The sequence below is a fragment of the Asparagus officinalis genome, chromosome 9 (genome assembly GCF_001876935.1).
Source record: "Asparagus officinalis chromosome 9, Aspof.V1, whole genome shotgun sequence".
Classification (NCBI taxonomy): domain Eukaryota; kingdom Viridiplantae; phylum Streptophyta; class Magnoliopsida; order Asparagales; family Asparagaceae; genus Asparagus; species Asparagus officinalis.
The window spans coordinates 38,390,132-38,403,661 of record NC_033802.1 but is presented as its reverse complement, the minus strand read 5'-3'; the positions used below and the strand labels follow the sequence as shown (position 1 = coordinate 38,403,661).

Sequence of the window (13,530 nt, the reverse complement as noted above, 5' to 3'; positions counted from 1 at the left end):
ATTCATCAACCATTGGTAGTATTATGTACGCGATGGTTTACACGAGGTCAGATATGGCCTACGCAGTGGGAGTTGTGAGCTGGTTTGCAAGCAATCTATGAAAACAAGATTGGGAGGTCGTGAAGTGGATATTGCATTACTTGAGAGGGACTATGGATATGCCACTATGTTTTAGGAGGAAGGAGTTGGTACTACGGGGATACGTGGATGCATATTTCGCTGGTGATCATGATACGAGGTAAAGCACCATGGGGTATGTTTATACATTAACGTCGATAGTAGTGAGCTGAGTCTCAAGTCTGCAGAAGATAGTAATATTTTCCACGACTAAGGAAGAGTATGTCGCAGTGACTGAAGCCAGCAAGGAGATGGTTTTGTTGACTGGGTGCCCGTAAAAGTTAGATCTGAAATGGGGGAACGACGTACCTTTATTGTGATAGCTAGATTGCTATACACCTTGCCAAGAATCTAGTATATCATGTCAGAACAATGTACATCGATATACGTTACCACTTCATACGCTCGCTGATTGAGGACGACAAGTTATAATTGGAGAAGATTTTTTAGGGAGTCAAAATCCTACGGATATGTTGATGAAAATAGTAACCATTGACAAACTGGAGTTCTGCATAACTTCAGTTAGACTTCACGCGTAGGTGATGAAGGCAGAGCCACACTAGGAGGATATGCGGGATCGCTGAGATGATGATGATTGAAGAATTGTTTTCGGGCAGGAGAAGATACTTGCGAAGAAGGCGGGAGTTCGGGAGAGCTCATTGATGGTGGTTTCGTCTCCAAGTGGGAGATTATTGGTTTTGGAAGTGTGAAGACCTAAACCTAAATCAAATTTAGCAAGGAAGCCGAAAAACCCAGCATCGGTCAACCAATGGACGTGTGCCGGTCGATCGAAACACCTGCAGAAAAATAGCCCAGGAAACTCGCTCTGGCTGATCGACTAAAGTTTGCTGACAGTCGACCGAGAGTGGTCAACTGGTCGGCCGATGCTAGAGCACCAATCAACCGACGCTAGAGCACCAGCCGACCGAAACGTGCATGAGCAGACTGTAAAAAATCTGTGTTTCGGCCGGTCGACTAATGCAATTACACCGGTCGACCGACGACGGGATTTCCAGATTCCCAATTTGTTTAGGAAACTATTTTTGGGTTGGGATACTATATATACCTTGATATGTTTTTAGGATTTGTAGAACACGAAAAAAGAGGGGTTTTGACGGCTCTTTGAGATCAGAGATCTTAGAGAGATGCCTATTGCGAGCATTGTAATCTTCTTTAATTAATCAAAGTTTTCTGGTGTGGCTCCTGAGGACATAGGCACGTTTGCCGAACCTCATTAAATATGGTGTTCTCATGTTTGATTACTTTTTCTTGCAAGTTTTTCTTTTATTTGTTGTGATTTCCTATTTGCTTACTTTCGACACAAAATCCGGAAGAGCAATAGTTGTGTGTTCAACCCCAGCATTATCCACAACTTTGGAACTTCGATATCCATCATCTAGATAATCATGGCCAAAGCATACCAAAGCCCAAGGCTCAATGGTCTGGCCAATCTTATCCTGATACTCAATCTGATGTCAGATAAAACCCTACAAGTCTAATTTCAAAATAGAAATTAGTTTTGAAGGATAAGAGAAATAGTTGAAAGCTTTTTGTGCTTTTATTTATTTATTTATTTTTGAGAGAAATAGTCAAAAGCGTTTTATCTGCTGCATTACATGAAGCATGCCAAAATTAAAATATTATCTCCTCACTTTTGTGTCTTCATTAGATTAATCTTCTTGCAGAAATGATATATTGCTTTATTTTGAGTTGGTGTGTCATGAAAGAACAAAAATATTCTTACTTGATGATACTAAGCGCTTTTAGTTGGTTGCGGGGTTACATAATTGGCAACCCGGTGACGGATAAATTATTTGACTTGAAGTCCCGGGCACCATTTTCTTATGGGTGGATATTATATCAGATGAACTCTACTAGGTTATCTTCTTATTTCATGAGAAACGATTTGCGTATTTCATTTCTACTCCTGTTATAGAATACTATTAATAGAATATGAGAGAGATCTATAGCTAGCATAGCACTCAATATTTGCTCACTGCAAAAATGTGAACCATATATTTATCATGTTGGTATGACTTATACTTCTTTATATTTTATCCTGATATAGTTGATCTAATGTCCTATGAATAGTGCGGTGAGGGTTGAAAGAACGAAATGGATATCTTATACACAATTTAAATGCATGAAATTCTTCTGAAACCTATCGGTATTAAGATCAAATGCTATCAGAAATTAAGTACCTGAAAAGACTAAACTGAAGTTAACAATCGGAGTTTTATACTATTGATATCTTCTTTCGATATCTTCTTGCAAGCTGAGCCCTCTTTCTGGGTTAAAACTTAAACTAACAAACTATGGTATCTTTCACTTTAAGCTGCTTTAAATTTGTGACCGGTAGGATTGAACTTGGATTTTTCTAACATCATGTCAAAGGTCTTTTTTGGTACACCAAAATCCGAAACGTCATACTTAAAAAGGACAAAGGAAGATTTAAATTTAAAAAGGATTGAGGGTTATAGTTTATACTCTTACAACAATCTTGAGAACACATAGGAAGATAGTGATTTAATCAATTCGAATTCTGGTAATTCCTTCAAGACGACAGGATAACATGTTCAAATAAAACATATTTCCTTCTTTATTGAGATAATTATACGTTTCCTTCCTTTTCAGGAAATTGCGCACAAGAAGAAGACTACGATGATCCTAGTCCTCAAAATTTACCTTGTTACAAGGCACTTGCTGAGTTTAAAAAGATTGGCATATATATACCCTCAAGAAGAGAAAAACAAACGAAATTAATGAAAACGTAGACAAGGAAAGAAGTTCAACAACCTTTATCCTCATTGTGCGTTTGTATGCATTCTTCTCTTGTACGCAGTTTCGTTCATAAATTTATGATAAATACATTTTGGAACCTAAGTGTCCTCCACCTTCTATGCGCACTAGTACAAAACAGATCAGCCCAAACGGTTGGAACCGTTTGGGAAAACCCCCTCCCAAACGGTTACAACCGTTTGGGCGACGTAAAACACCCGTTTGGGCTAAAGCCGTTGGGGACGAGTTATCCCCAACGGTCGCCCAAACGGTTGCAACCGTTTGGGCAAAATCCCAAACGGTTACAACCGTTTGGGATGTTGCCCAAACGGTTTCAACCGTTTGGGCTAATTTTTCGTCCAAACGGTTACAACCGTTTGGGCCAAATGTTAGCCCAAACGGTTGAAACCATTTGGGTAATTTTTCGCCCAAACGGTTTCAACCGTTTGAGCTATTTATTTTAATAGTTATATATTAAATAACATTAGAGATAATCATACAAAATATACTTTGCTAAATATCAAACGGTTCCAACATCTCACAATGAAATCAAAATATTCTCATACTTCGCTAAATATCTAATGTTATATATTCATACACAATGTTTACTCAATTTACTTAGAGACAAAACATATACATACACAATGATTATTCAATATCTCACAATGAAAAACATTCAATGTTATATATTTTTCTCTAATATCCAAAATGTCTCAAATATCCAAAATGTCTCAAACATCCAAAATAACATTAGGAGTGGCCTAATCCATCCACAGTCAAGGAACAGAAACAATTCCTCGAAGAAAGGCTAATGCCAACACGAAGCTTACAAGATTAGTGCTCAACCCATAATATGCCAATCTTTCACAACATTCATTTGCTGGAGAGGAAACGATAAGCTTGATAATGAGAATGATGCAAATTAAATCAAGGTGGCTCTAATAATTATATTGACTGTACCAAGAATGTAGGGGCAGGCTCTCCATCTTCCTGTGCTCTCTTTTACTGCAGGGTTTCCTCTCATGTCTGTGGTTCCGTCTCTTGTATATTTGTCTTCGTTGTCGCCCTCCTTGGATCCTCCTGATATTTGAGATACTGATGCATCTATTTCTGCCTTGCCCTCTGGAGGAGCAGCTGAATCCTCGTCGACGGCCCCAATCACGTCCCCCAAACTAACCTTTTCTGGGTTTTTATCCGCAGGACACATGAGCCTACTCTCGTCACCCGTGCTCGTCGGCGCTGCTGGATCCTCTACGGCCGTCGTCATGACCATGATGCATCTTCTTGCTAATAGTCTCCTTCATCTTCATCTCGGATCCTCTACGGCCGTCGTCATGACCATGATGCATCTTCTTGCTAATAGTCTCCTTCATCTTCATCTCTGGCTTCTTCACCTTGTCCTTCACTCTCTACATCATTGGCTTCTTCTCATGCCCCTGCTCTCCTATTTCTTCATCTACAAAAAGCAAAATTCGAATGAATTTATTATTACATTATTCTGAGACGAAACGGACTTTTGATCTGCTTATTGTGTGGGTGTTCTTGGTGATGAGCCTGCATCGCTTTTTTAATTTGTTAACTTCCCATTTGTTTTCAGAAGTTATTGGTGATGAGAGCAACTCCAATGGTGGTGCCAAGAGGGGTGCTCACATGAGAGAGAAGATAGCTCCCTTGGTGCAATGCAATAGCTAGAGCAAGGCTAATGCCAAAACAAAGCCCCTAATTTAGGGCACGCAGCATCAGAAATAAAATTGTTGACTAATTAGTCGCTTGCAACCAGTTTGACATTGTTGGCTATTGTAGCATTGCCTTGATTCCGGATATCCTCCCTGTAACTTACAAGATTGGTGCTCAACCCATAATATGCCAATCTTTCACAACATTCATTTGTTGAAGAGGAAACGATAAGCTTGATAATGAGAATGATGCAAAATAAATCAAGGTGGCTCTAATAATTATATTGACTATACCAAGAATGTATGGGCAGGCTCTCCATCTTCCTGTGCTCTCTTTTACTGCAGGGTTGCCTCTGATGTCTGTGGTTCCGTCTCTTGTATATTTGTCTTCGTTGTCGCCCTCCATGGATCATCCTCCTGATATTTGAGATAATGATGCTTCTATTTCTAGGAAATTTTACGAGCAAATCACCAAATATATAATACCAAAAGTAAATTGTACACTGCAACAATCACAGAGCACTTGCAATAGCATCTTTGCCTGTTTTGCATGGTGAAAATAAACTTATACACTAAAAGGTGGTCATTAGTTATCTGACAGACAAATGTAGTTTGTGAGTCGGAAAACTAAGCAGATGAGTATAATAGCTCAGCTTTCTGAATTTGCATAACCAAGTCATACATCAAGTCCTAACTAAGCAGATGAGTATAATAGCTCAGCTTTCTGAATTTGCATAACCAAGTCATACATCAAGTCCTAATTTATACACTAAAAAATATAAAGAAGAATCTACTAGAAAACTATACAAAGGTATCAATCAAACTCTTTTAGTTGCATCATTCAGATCATAATGAAGGTGATGACTTCCAAAATCCAATATCAGACCTTGCTAGATTGCCAGCAATTTAATAATAATAATAACAATAATAATAAGCCTCACCCAAATGTTACCCTTTAGAAAGCCAACAGAGTTCAGAGCATCATGGGTCAAGTCCAAAAATGACATGCTCATCATGAGGCCAGCGGAAAAACCCTGATCAGAAAAAATCAATCTAAACTGAAATCTTCCTTAAGAGCAACAGGAAAAGGGAATCAAGAATAAAAATCACCTGTAGAAGACCAAGTAATTTGAGATTGGGAGTATGACCGATAAGGCAAATAAAAAGGGTTTGATTCTTCATAGTTCGTCAAGACTCGGCATTACCTCAAACAACGAACCCTAACAACAAAACTCCCTCCACCCACTCGAGCGGAACCTCAACCGGAAGGAGGCGGAGTGGCCAAGGGAGAGGGTGAGGAGGAGGGCTCGTCGGCGGCGAAGGCGGAGGCGCCCGAGGGAGCGCCCGTGGGGATAGTCTCTGAGGGGATGGAGACGATGATGATGATGAAGAGGATGGAGACGACTATGATGAGGGATCTGAGGGGATGGAGACGACGATGATGATGAAGAGGAGGCGGTTCTTGGGAGTTTGAGATGAGGAATTTCAGAGATTGGGCTTAGGGATTTTAGAGGGGGCGGGTTTTTTGAGTTTGGGGAAAATTTTTGGGGGGAAGCCAGTTAGGAAGAGAACGGAGAAAGAGTAAATGTTTTATTTACAAAAATAACTAAAACAACCAAACGGTTTAGCCCGTTTGGGCTAGCATCCCAAACGGTTAGAACAGTTTGGACTTAGTGTTTGGGAATTCCTTTTAGCTCCCAACGGTTTTAACCGTTTGGATTTTGTTATCCCAAACGGTTTAAACCGTTTGGGCTGTATTTATTTGCCCAAACGGTTATGAGAACCGTTTGGACTGTCCTATTTTGTACTAGTGGCGAAAACCGATAGCTAAAAATAAGAGGTCACTAGGAGAAGAGGAGCAATATAGGATTGTTATGCGCCGTGCGGGAGCGTGCTCGACAATCAAACGAGTCCGCGAGTCATGGGAGAAGATTAACAAACCAAACTCGAGCACAATTCAAACAAATACGACAAACTAATTGCAAACATAGAGATATACGTGGTTCCACAATTTGCCTACGTCCATGGGGAGAGGATAGGGAGATTTCACTATTTCGAGGAGAGTACAAAATGGTTACAATCACTCAAACACTCGAACAAACCCTAACCAATGATCTCTCAACTCGCTCACAAGTTCTCCCTCTCAAAGTGCTTAGAATACTCTCTATTCTCTGATAAACCAAACCCTAAAATCGTGTTTTAATGTATATTAAAATACAAACCAAATCAGAACAGGAAATAAAGCTCAGGCCCAAACCCGACTAGTGGTCGACTGCGCCAAAGTTCGCGGTCGACCGGACAGAACAACAGAAACAAAAAAAAAATCCATTACTGGGTCCGCGGTCGACTGGACCTAACCTCGCGGTCGACCGATCAGAACTCCAGAAACTACCCTGTACTCGTACACGTTTGCGGTCGATCGCGCCAAAGCTCGTGGTCGACTGGCAAGCACCTAAATGCCTGTCTACTTCAAATTTCCTGAATATTACCAATATTTTCATATTTCTACAATTCTCCACCTCGGTGAAGTTTTCCCAAAACTGAACCGACACCAAACAATGAGCATCATTGTGTCGTCTCTCCAAACTTGGCTGCACCAATGTGATTGCCTACGTACCCCCTCTCCCATGGGATCAAGCTGTCCGTAGTTCATCCAAATGAGCATCAATGGCCTCAACAATCACGAATGTGCAACAAGTTTCAATAATGATCAAACGTGTTGCTCAGAACTACCTTTGTGAGCATATCCTCCGGATTATCCTTCGTGTGGACCTTCATAATTTCCACATCGCAATTTTCAAGAACATCCCAAACGAAGTGATGACGGACGTCAATGTGCTTCGTCCTCATATGAAAAACCTGATTCTTTGCCAAATAGATACTATCACAATAAAGAGTGACATACCACTGCGATATACTAAGTTCCTCTAAAAGTCCCCAAAGCCAAATATCCTTTCTTAATAGCCTCCGTAATCACTATATACTCTGCCTTCGTCATCGACAAAGCCACCGTAGACTGTAAGGTGCATCTCCAACACACCGGTGTACGGGTCAAACTAAACACATATCCTGTCGTAGACCGGTGCTTATCCAAATAACTAGCATAATCCAAATCAACATAGCCAATGCACAACTACCCACCTCTAGCGTCTCGCTCAATACATAAACCAACATTGAGAGTACCTCGAATGTACCTCAAAATCCATCTTACGGCGTCCCAATGGCCTACTCCTGGATCGTGCATATATCTCGAAACCATGCTCACCGCTTGTGACAAATCCGACCTCGTACATATCATTGCGTACATCAATCTCCTAACCGCATTCGTATATGGAGTCTAGAATATCAACTCTCGATCTTCAATTATCTTTGGTGAAAGGTCAGCTAAAAGTTTCAAATGAGCTCCTAAAGGTACACTAACTGGTTTCGTATCCATGCTAACATTAAACCGCTGTAGAACCTTCTTTAAATAAAACAACTGTGTCAAACAAATTCTACCCTTCTCATTATGTCTGCCGATCTCCATCCCCAAAATGCGCTTTGCCTCACTCAAATGCTTCATCTCAAACTCCTTTGAAAGCTGAATCTTCAACTCATCTATAGCGGATCTGGAAATAGAAGCAACTAACATGTCATCAACATAAAGCAACAAATAAATGTACACACCTTCTTTTAACTTAAAAAAATACACGTAAGAATCAAACTGGCTCCGAGTGTACGAATGGCCAATCAATAAACCATCAAATCGCCTATACCACTATCAAGGAGATTGCTTCAAACCGTATAGCGATCTCTTCAACCTATAAACCAACTGTTCCTTCCTTGCAGTTCAGAATCCTAATGACTGAGTCATATATATTTTTTCATCAAGATTACCATGAAGAAATATCATCTTCACATCAAACTGATATAACTCCAAACCATACTGTGCCACCAAAGCTAGCAAAATCCGAATCGAAAAGTGCTTCATCACCGGAGAGAAAACCTCATTGTAATCAATACCTTCCTCATGTGCATAGCCCTTCGCAACCAACCTAGCTTTGAACCTTACTGGAGTGCCGTCAATTCCCTCCTTCTTTGTGTATACCCACTTGCAACCAATTGCTTTCCGCCTCTTTCGAAGCTCAACAAGCTTCCATGTATCATTCTTATGAAGAGACTCCACCTCCTCCTGCATAGCTACCTGCCATGAATCAACCTCTAAAATCTACTCGGCCTCACTATAAGTAGTAAGTACCAACTCATCGATACTCTTCACCGTAAGTGCATACGTAACTACTGTGTCGGTATGCCGTGCTGGTATCCATATGTCTCTCTTATGTCTCTAAACCGCAATAAAATCCTGAACTTGAGCCATTGGTCCCTGATCCTGCACATCTATACCTGTATCCTCCTTGTCATCGCCGTGCTCGCATGGCATCACCTCAGTTAGCACTTTAATGGATATTGTACCATCTGGATAATATGAAGCTATATCGATCTCCACCAACTGTGATATCTGCTCCGTTGGGTGGCTCTCCACCTGATGGGAGCTGTGAAGCTTTAATATAGAAGCCTCATCGATCATGACATCTCTATTCAGTACAATCTTCCTATCAACTAGATCCCATAGCTTATATCCCTTAATACCACATTTGAATCCTACAAATATGGTTTTCCTAGCTCGAGGTTCCAATTTATCTATTCTAACATGATAAAATACGGGGCACCCAAATACCTTGAGATGGTCATAGTCGTGTGCTGGCTTTCCCGATCACATCTTCATAGGGGTCTTCCCCTCAATCGCAAATGAAGGTAGTTTGTTAATGATGTGGCTCGCATATGATAGTACCTTAGCCCAAAAGATCTTCTCTAAACCACTCTGTGACAATAAGCATCGGCCATTCTCCAGTAAAGACTGATTCAACCTCTCTACCACCCCCATTTTGCTGTGATGTATGGCTTGTTAGGAATCTTGACCCTAAGATTAGTTTGTTTTGATGATAACAAATATTATATGTTTTGTGTATTATGTGCTAACATTTGTTTTGCATTATCAGAGCTATATCAACAATTATATTCAAAGAGATACTCAAGACATAGATGAGTTCAAGGCAAAATGAAGCAAAGAAGAAGATATACTTTATTGTCAAAATATAATTTTATATTTTCTTTGCTTAGAAATTTGTACAAGCCTTGATCACTCATACACATGCATGTTAGACCCTAGAGGGGGGGGGTGATTAGGGTCTTATGCTAATCTAATTCGATTTTATACCAAATTAAAAACTTTATTGATTATTTAAATCTTGCAAGAGATATATAAGCCAGAATGTAAAATACAAGCACAATATAAAAGTACACAAGGCAAACTCAAACATAAGATATGATCACGGAGTTCGGTCCCCACGACCTACGTCTCCGCTCCTCATCTTGAGGAGAACTTTACTATCACGACACACCTGGTTTGGAAGCCAGAACTTCTCTACACACTCGTTTATTAAGTCAACCGACAACTCTCACAAAACCTCACAATGTACATACACAAGCTACAACCTCAAGTGTTGGTCCTCACGTATCGACTCCCTCAAGTGCTCAGAATTATCACCTCTCACTAGGCTACTGATGCCACTCCTCTCAGTATCGACTCCGTCCTCACCACACACTCCTCTCGGTGTACAAGTGTATTACAAGTGATCTCTCAAAAAGCACAATATAATAATGGTTGTTCTCTACACTTGACGAGAACTCAATTAAGCTCACTCTCACTAAATCACACACCACTACCCAACAATATATTATATGAGATATAACAAGCTCAATAAGGGTGCGTGATATATGAGTTTAAATAAATTCTAACTCAATAAGAACTAGCAATAAAATTAATAAGAAATAAATGCTAGAAAGTTGAGTTAGAAAAACTTCTCTATAAAGAAAGGATGATTTGGATATTGAGGATGAACTCCTCAACAAATGATGCAAGCTTCTCTTTGTAAAACAAACTCTTCTTCAAACCAAACTTGAAACAAGGCTTAAACACCTCTTAAACACAAACTAAACTCTTTTAAAACTTGATTAAGGAATCTTCTTGGTTGAATGAAGAATTCAGAGCATATGGGTATATATAGCATCTTAATACATCAGCTAAAGCCCAAAGACAAAGACCAAAAAACCATAAACACATAAAACAGAAAACTAGCTGTTACTGTGTAACGGCTCTCTGATAAGTCGACTTATGAGTTGACTCATGAGTCGACTTATGAGTCTACTAATGAGTCGGCTTATATGAGAGCAGACAAAAAAACACAACTCCGCTACACTTCGTGAGTCAACTTATGAGTCGACTAAACATGTACAGACCAGATTTGCACAGAAAAATTGAACTTTAAACCATGTTTAAAAATATCAAATAAATTCTAAAAATTATAAAATTTGTAGAATAGTTTATAAACATGTAAATGAGCATGTTTCAAAAGAAATTTTCCAAATGTGATTCTCCGTTTGTAAAATCTCTTAGTTTTGCAAAAGCATGTAAAACGAGTGTATAATATTCTTAGTTTTGGACAAATGAGATAAACAAGGATATGAAACCTTTTCAAATGAATTTATAGACTAAACAATAGTTGTATAAAGTAAATTTTAAGTCTATACACTAATATCTTATTATATTGTCAAAATCACATTAAAACCAAAAGTGTGTGTTATGTGGATATTGAGCTTGAGATATATTCACACAATATAAAGTCCTATTCTAGTTGTACCAAGTTGATATGCATGAGAAGCTAAATCTTGGATCTGACTTGAATTAAATAAGCTTCGTTATAAATGTGGCTCTTGAGTTACTCAACCTGGAACAAAACAAATACTAAAAAAAATATTATAAATTGTTTGCAAAATCATCAAAACAAGATTCAAAAGTAGGCTCATATACATGAGTCCTAACAATCTCCCCCTTTTTGATGATGACAAAAAATTTTCCAATTTGATATATAAATACAGTTCAATGAAGATACAAAGCAATATACGCAATATACTCACATATTTACCATCTCCCCCTTTGTCACCATCGAAAAGGGGATAAACATAGGAGAGTGAGAACTCCCCCTACCTATAAGCATGAGTGAGAAAATAGGAAATAGGGATTGCTCCCCCTATTTAAAAGCAACAAGGATATATAAAAGATAAGATTATGAGGGAAATATAATCATCCTATATAAGCATGCATTTGCTACAACTAGAAAAAATCATGAGGTATAAGATAGCAAATGTAAACATCCAAACATACTATATTGTAATATACATAAGACATTATTTATCACTGAAACACACTCCATTTGCAAGCCAGAAGAGTCAAACCACATAGTTGAAGACAAACAACATCCCAACAAAATATTGAGTTTTACTACATCATAAAAAATAAAAACATCGTTCAACAAAGCATAAACCAAATGAACATATCACGAGCCAAAGGAGAACAGTCCTCATGGAGCAGATGACCCTGGACCCGGTGGAGGATAAGGATGCTGTACAGCCCTGAAAAGATCATCAAATCTGCTAGTAAGGATCTCCAAATCAGTATGCTAATGAGTCCTAATCCCACCAAGCTCCCTCCTAATAGCATCTTGAGACTCCCTAATATCTGTCTGAGTGGACTCAATCTCAGCAAATCTCATCCTAAGATCCGTATGAGAATCATCTAAAATATCAAGTCTAGTCTTGAGATCCCTATGAGACTCCTCTATCATATCAAATCTCACTTGATCCTGATGATGCCAAAGCTCAGCCTCAGCATGGTAAGACTCCATTCGAGCAAAGAGATCATCAATATATCTAGGGGTATGAGAGGGGAGATGCTCAGCTCTAGGGCTATGACTGGGAGGAGGAAACTCTCTATCAGAATCAAGAGGATCAGGAGAATGAGAACGAGCTGGAGGATTATGAAGCTCATGGAAAGAGACAGGTAACTCCATCCTACGAAGGACCGATCTATAAAAAAGAGGACGAACTAGAAGGTGGATTTCATTAGTCAAATCAACCTCGAAGTGGAGAAATACTTTGGTGAGAAGAGCACCAAAAGTGATAAAGATAGAGGGATCGGATGCCAGGATATCAAAAAAGAACTTTTCTCTAATGAACATTAGCATTCCCTATAATAGCATAGATGGCACGAGTAAGATCGTGAGAATAATGACTATATGCCCCTGTCTTAGGGATGATGTTGTAACATACGATCCGACCAACAAGTTTAGCTAGATTGGAGGCATTTTTACCAGACAAGGGGAGACTTTCACCAGGAAGAACTAAAAGGGCCTCAACGGCAGGATTATCATAGGTGACATCCATCAACAATTTGTCTCCACGAGGCAAACCAATGATATCAGACAATTTGTCTGCAGAGAATTTGATGCGGGTATCTTTAACTTTAGAGACAATAGTACGAGTTCTGGAATGAGGGGACTCAAGGCGGAGATTTGCATAGAAAAGATGCACTAAGTGAGGATAAAAATGGAAAGTCATTCTTAGTGCTAAGGAAATCAACCATATTTGCATTTCTAAAAATAGTTTCCAGACCAAAATGAACAAAGTCATCAAATTTAACATATTTACCAGGAAAAGGCTTAAGATGACACAGTTCACGATATTTAAGGATTAAATCCTCATGTTCAAGATATTTTTCATAATATTCAAGATTAGAGGAGGAGGGAGAAGGAGCATTGGAAGATGAAGGTTGATCCCTACCAGTCCTACGATGTTTAGGCACAATGTCAGACATGATAAAGGCAAGTGCTAGCAAGATGAACTCAGATTTAAGAGAAAAATTCAAACCCTAGAAATTTCTAAAGAACCCTAGATGAAAGTTCTAGATTGTAAAACAAGGAGTGATAGAGAGGGGTATACCTTGACAATGGAGGACCAAGAGGATACAAGATCACTGTTGAGCCCTAGAGATGGAGGAACGACGGAATGAGCAGACGGAGGA

General features: G+C 39.2%; 1 long non-coding RNA gene across 1 annotated transcript; it reads right to left on the bottom strand.

The window, feature by feature from the left end:
* On the bottom strand, nucleotides 4,214-5,605 carry LOC109824590. Its single transcript, XR_002242685.1, has 3 exons — nucleotides 5,513-5,605; nucleotides 4,866-5,018; nucleotides 4,214-4,351 (listed from the first exon to the last, which is right to left on the bottom strand). It is a non-coding gene; the product is annotated as an uncharacterized LOC109824590 (long non-coding RNA).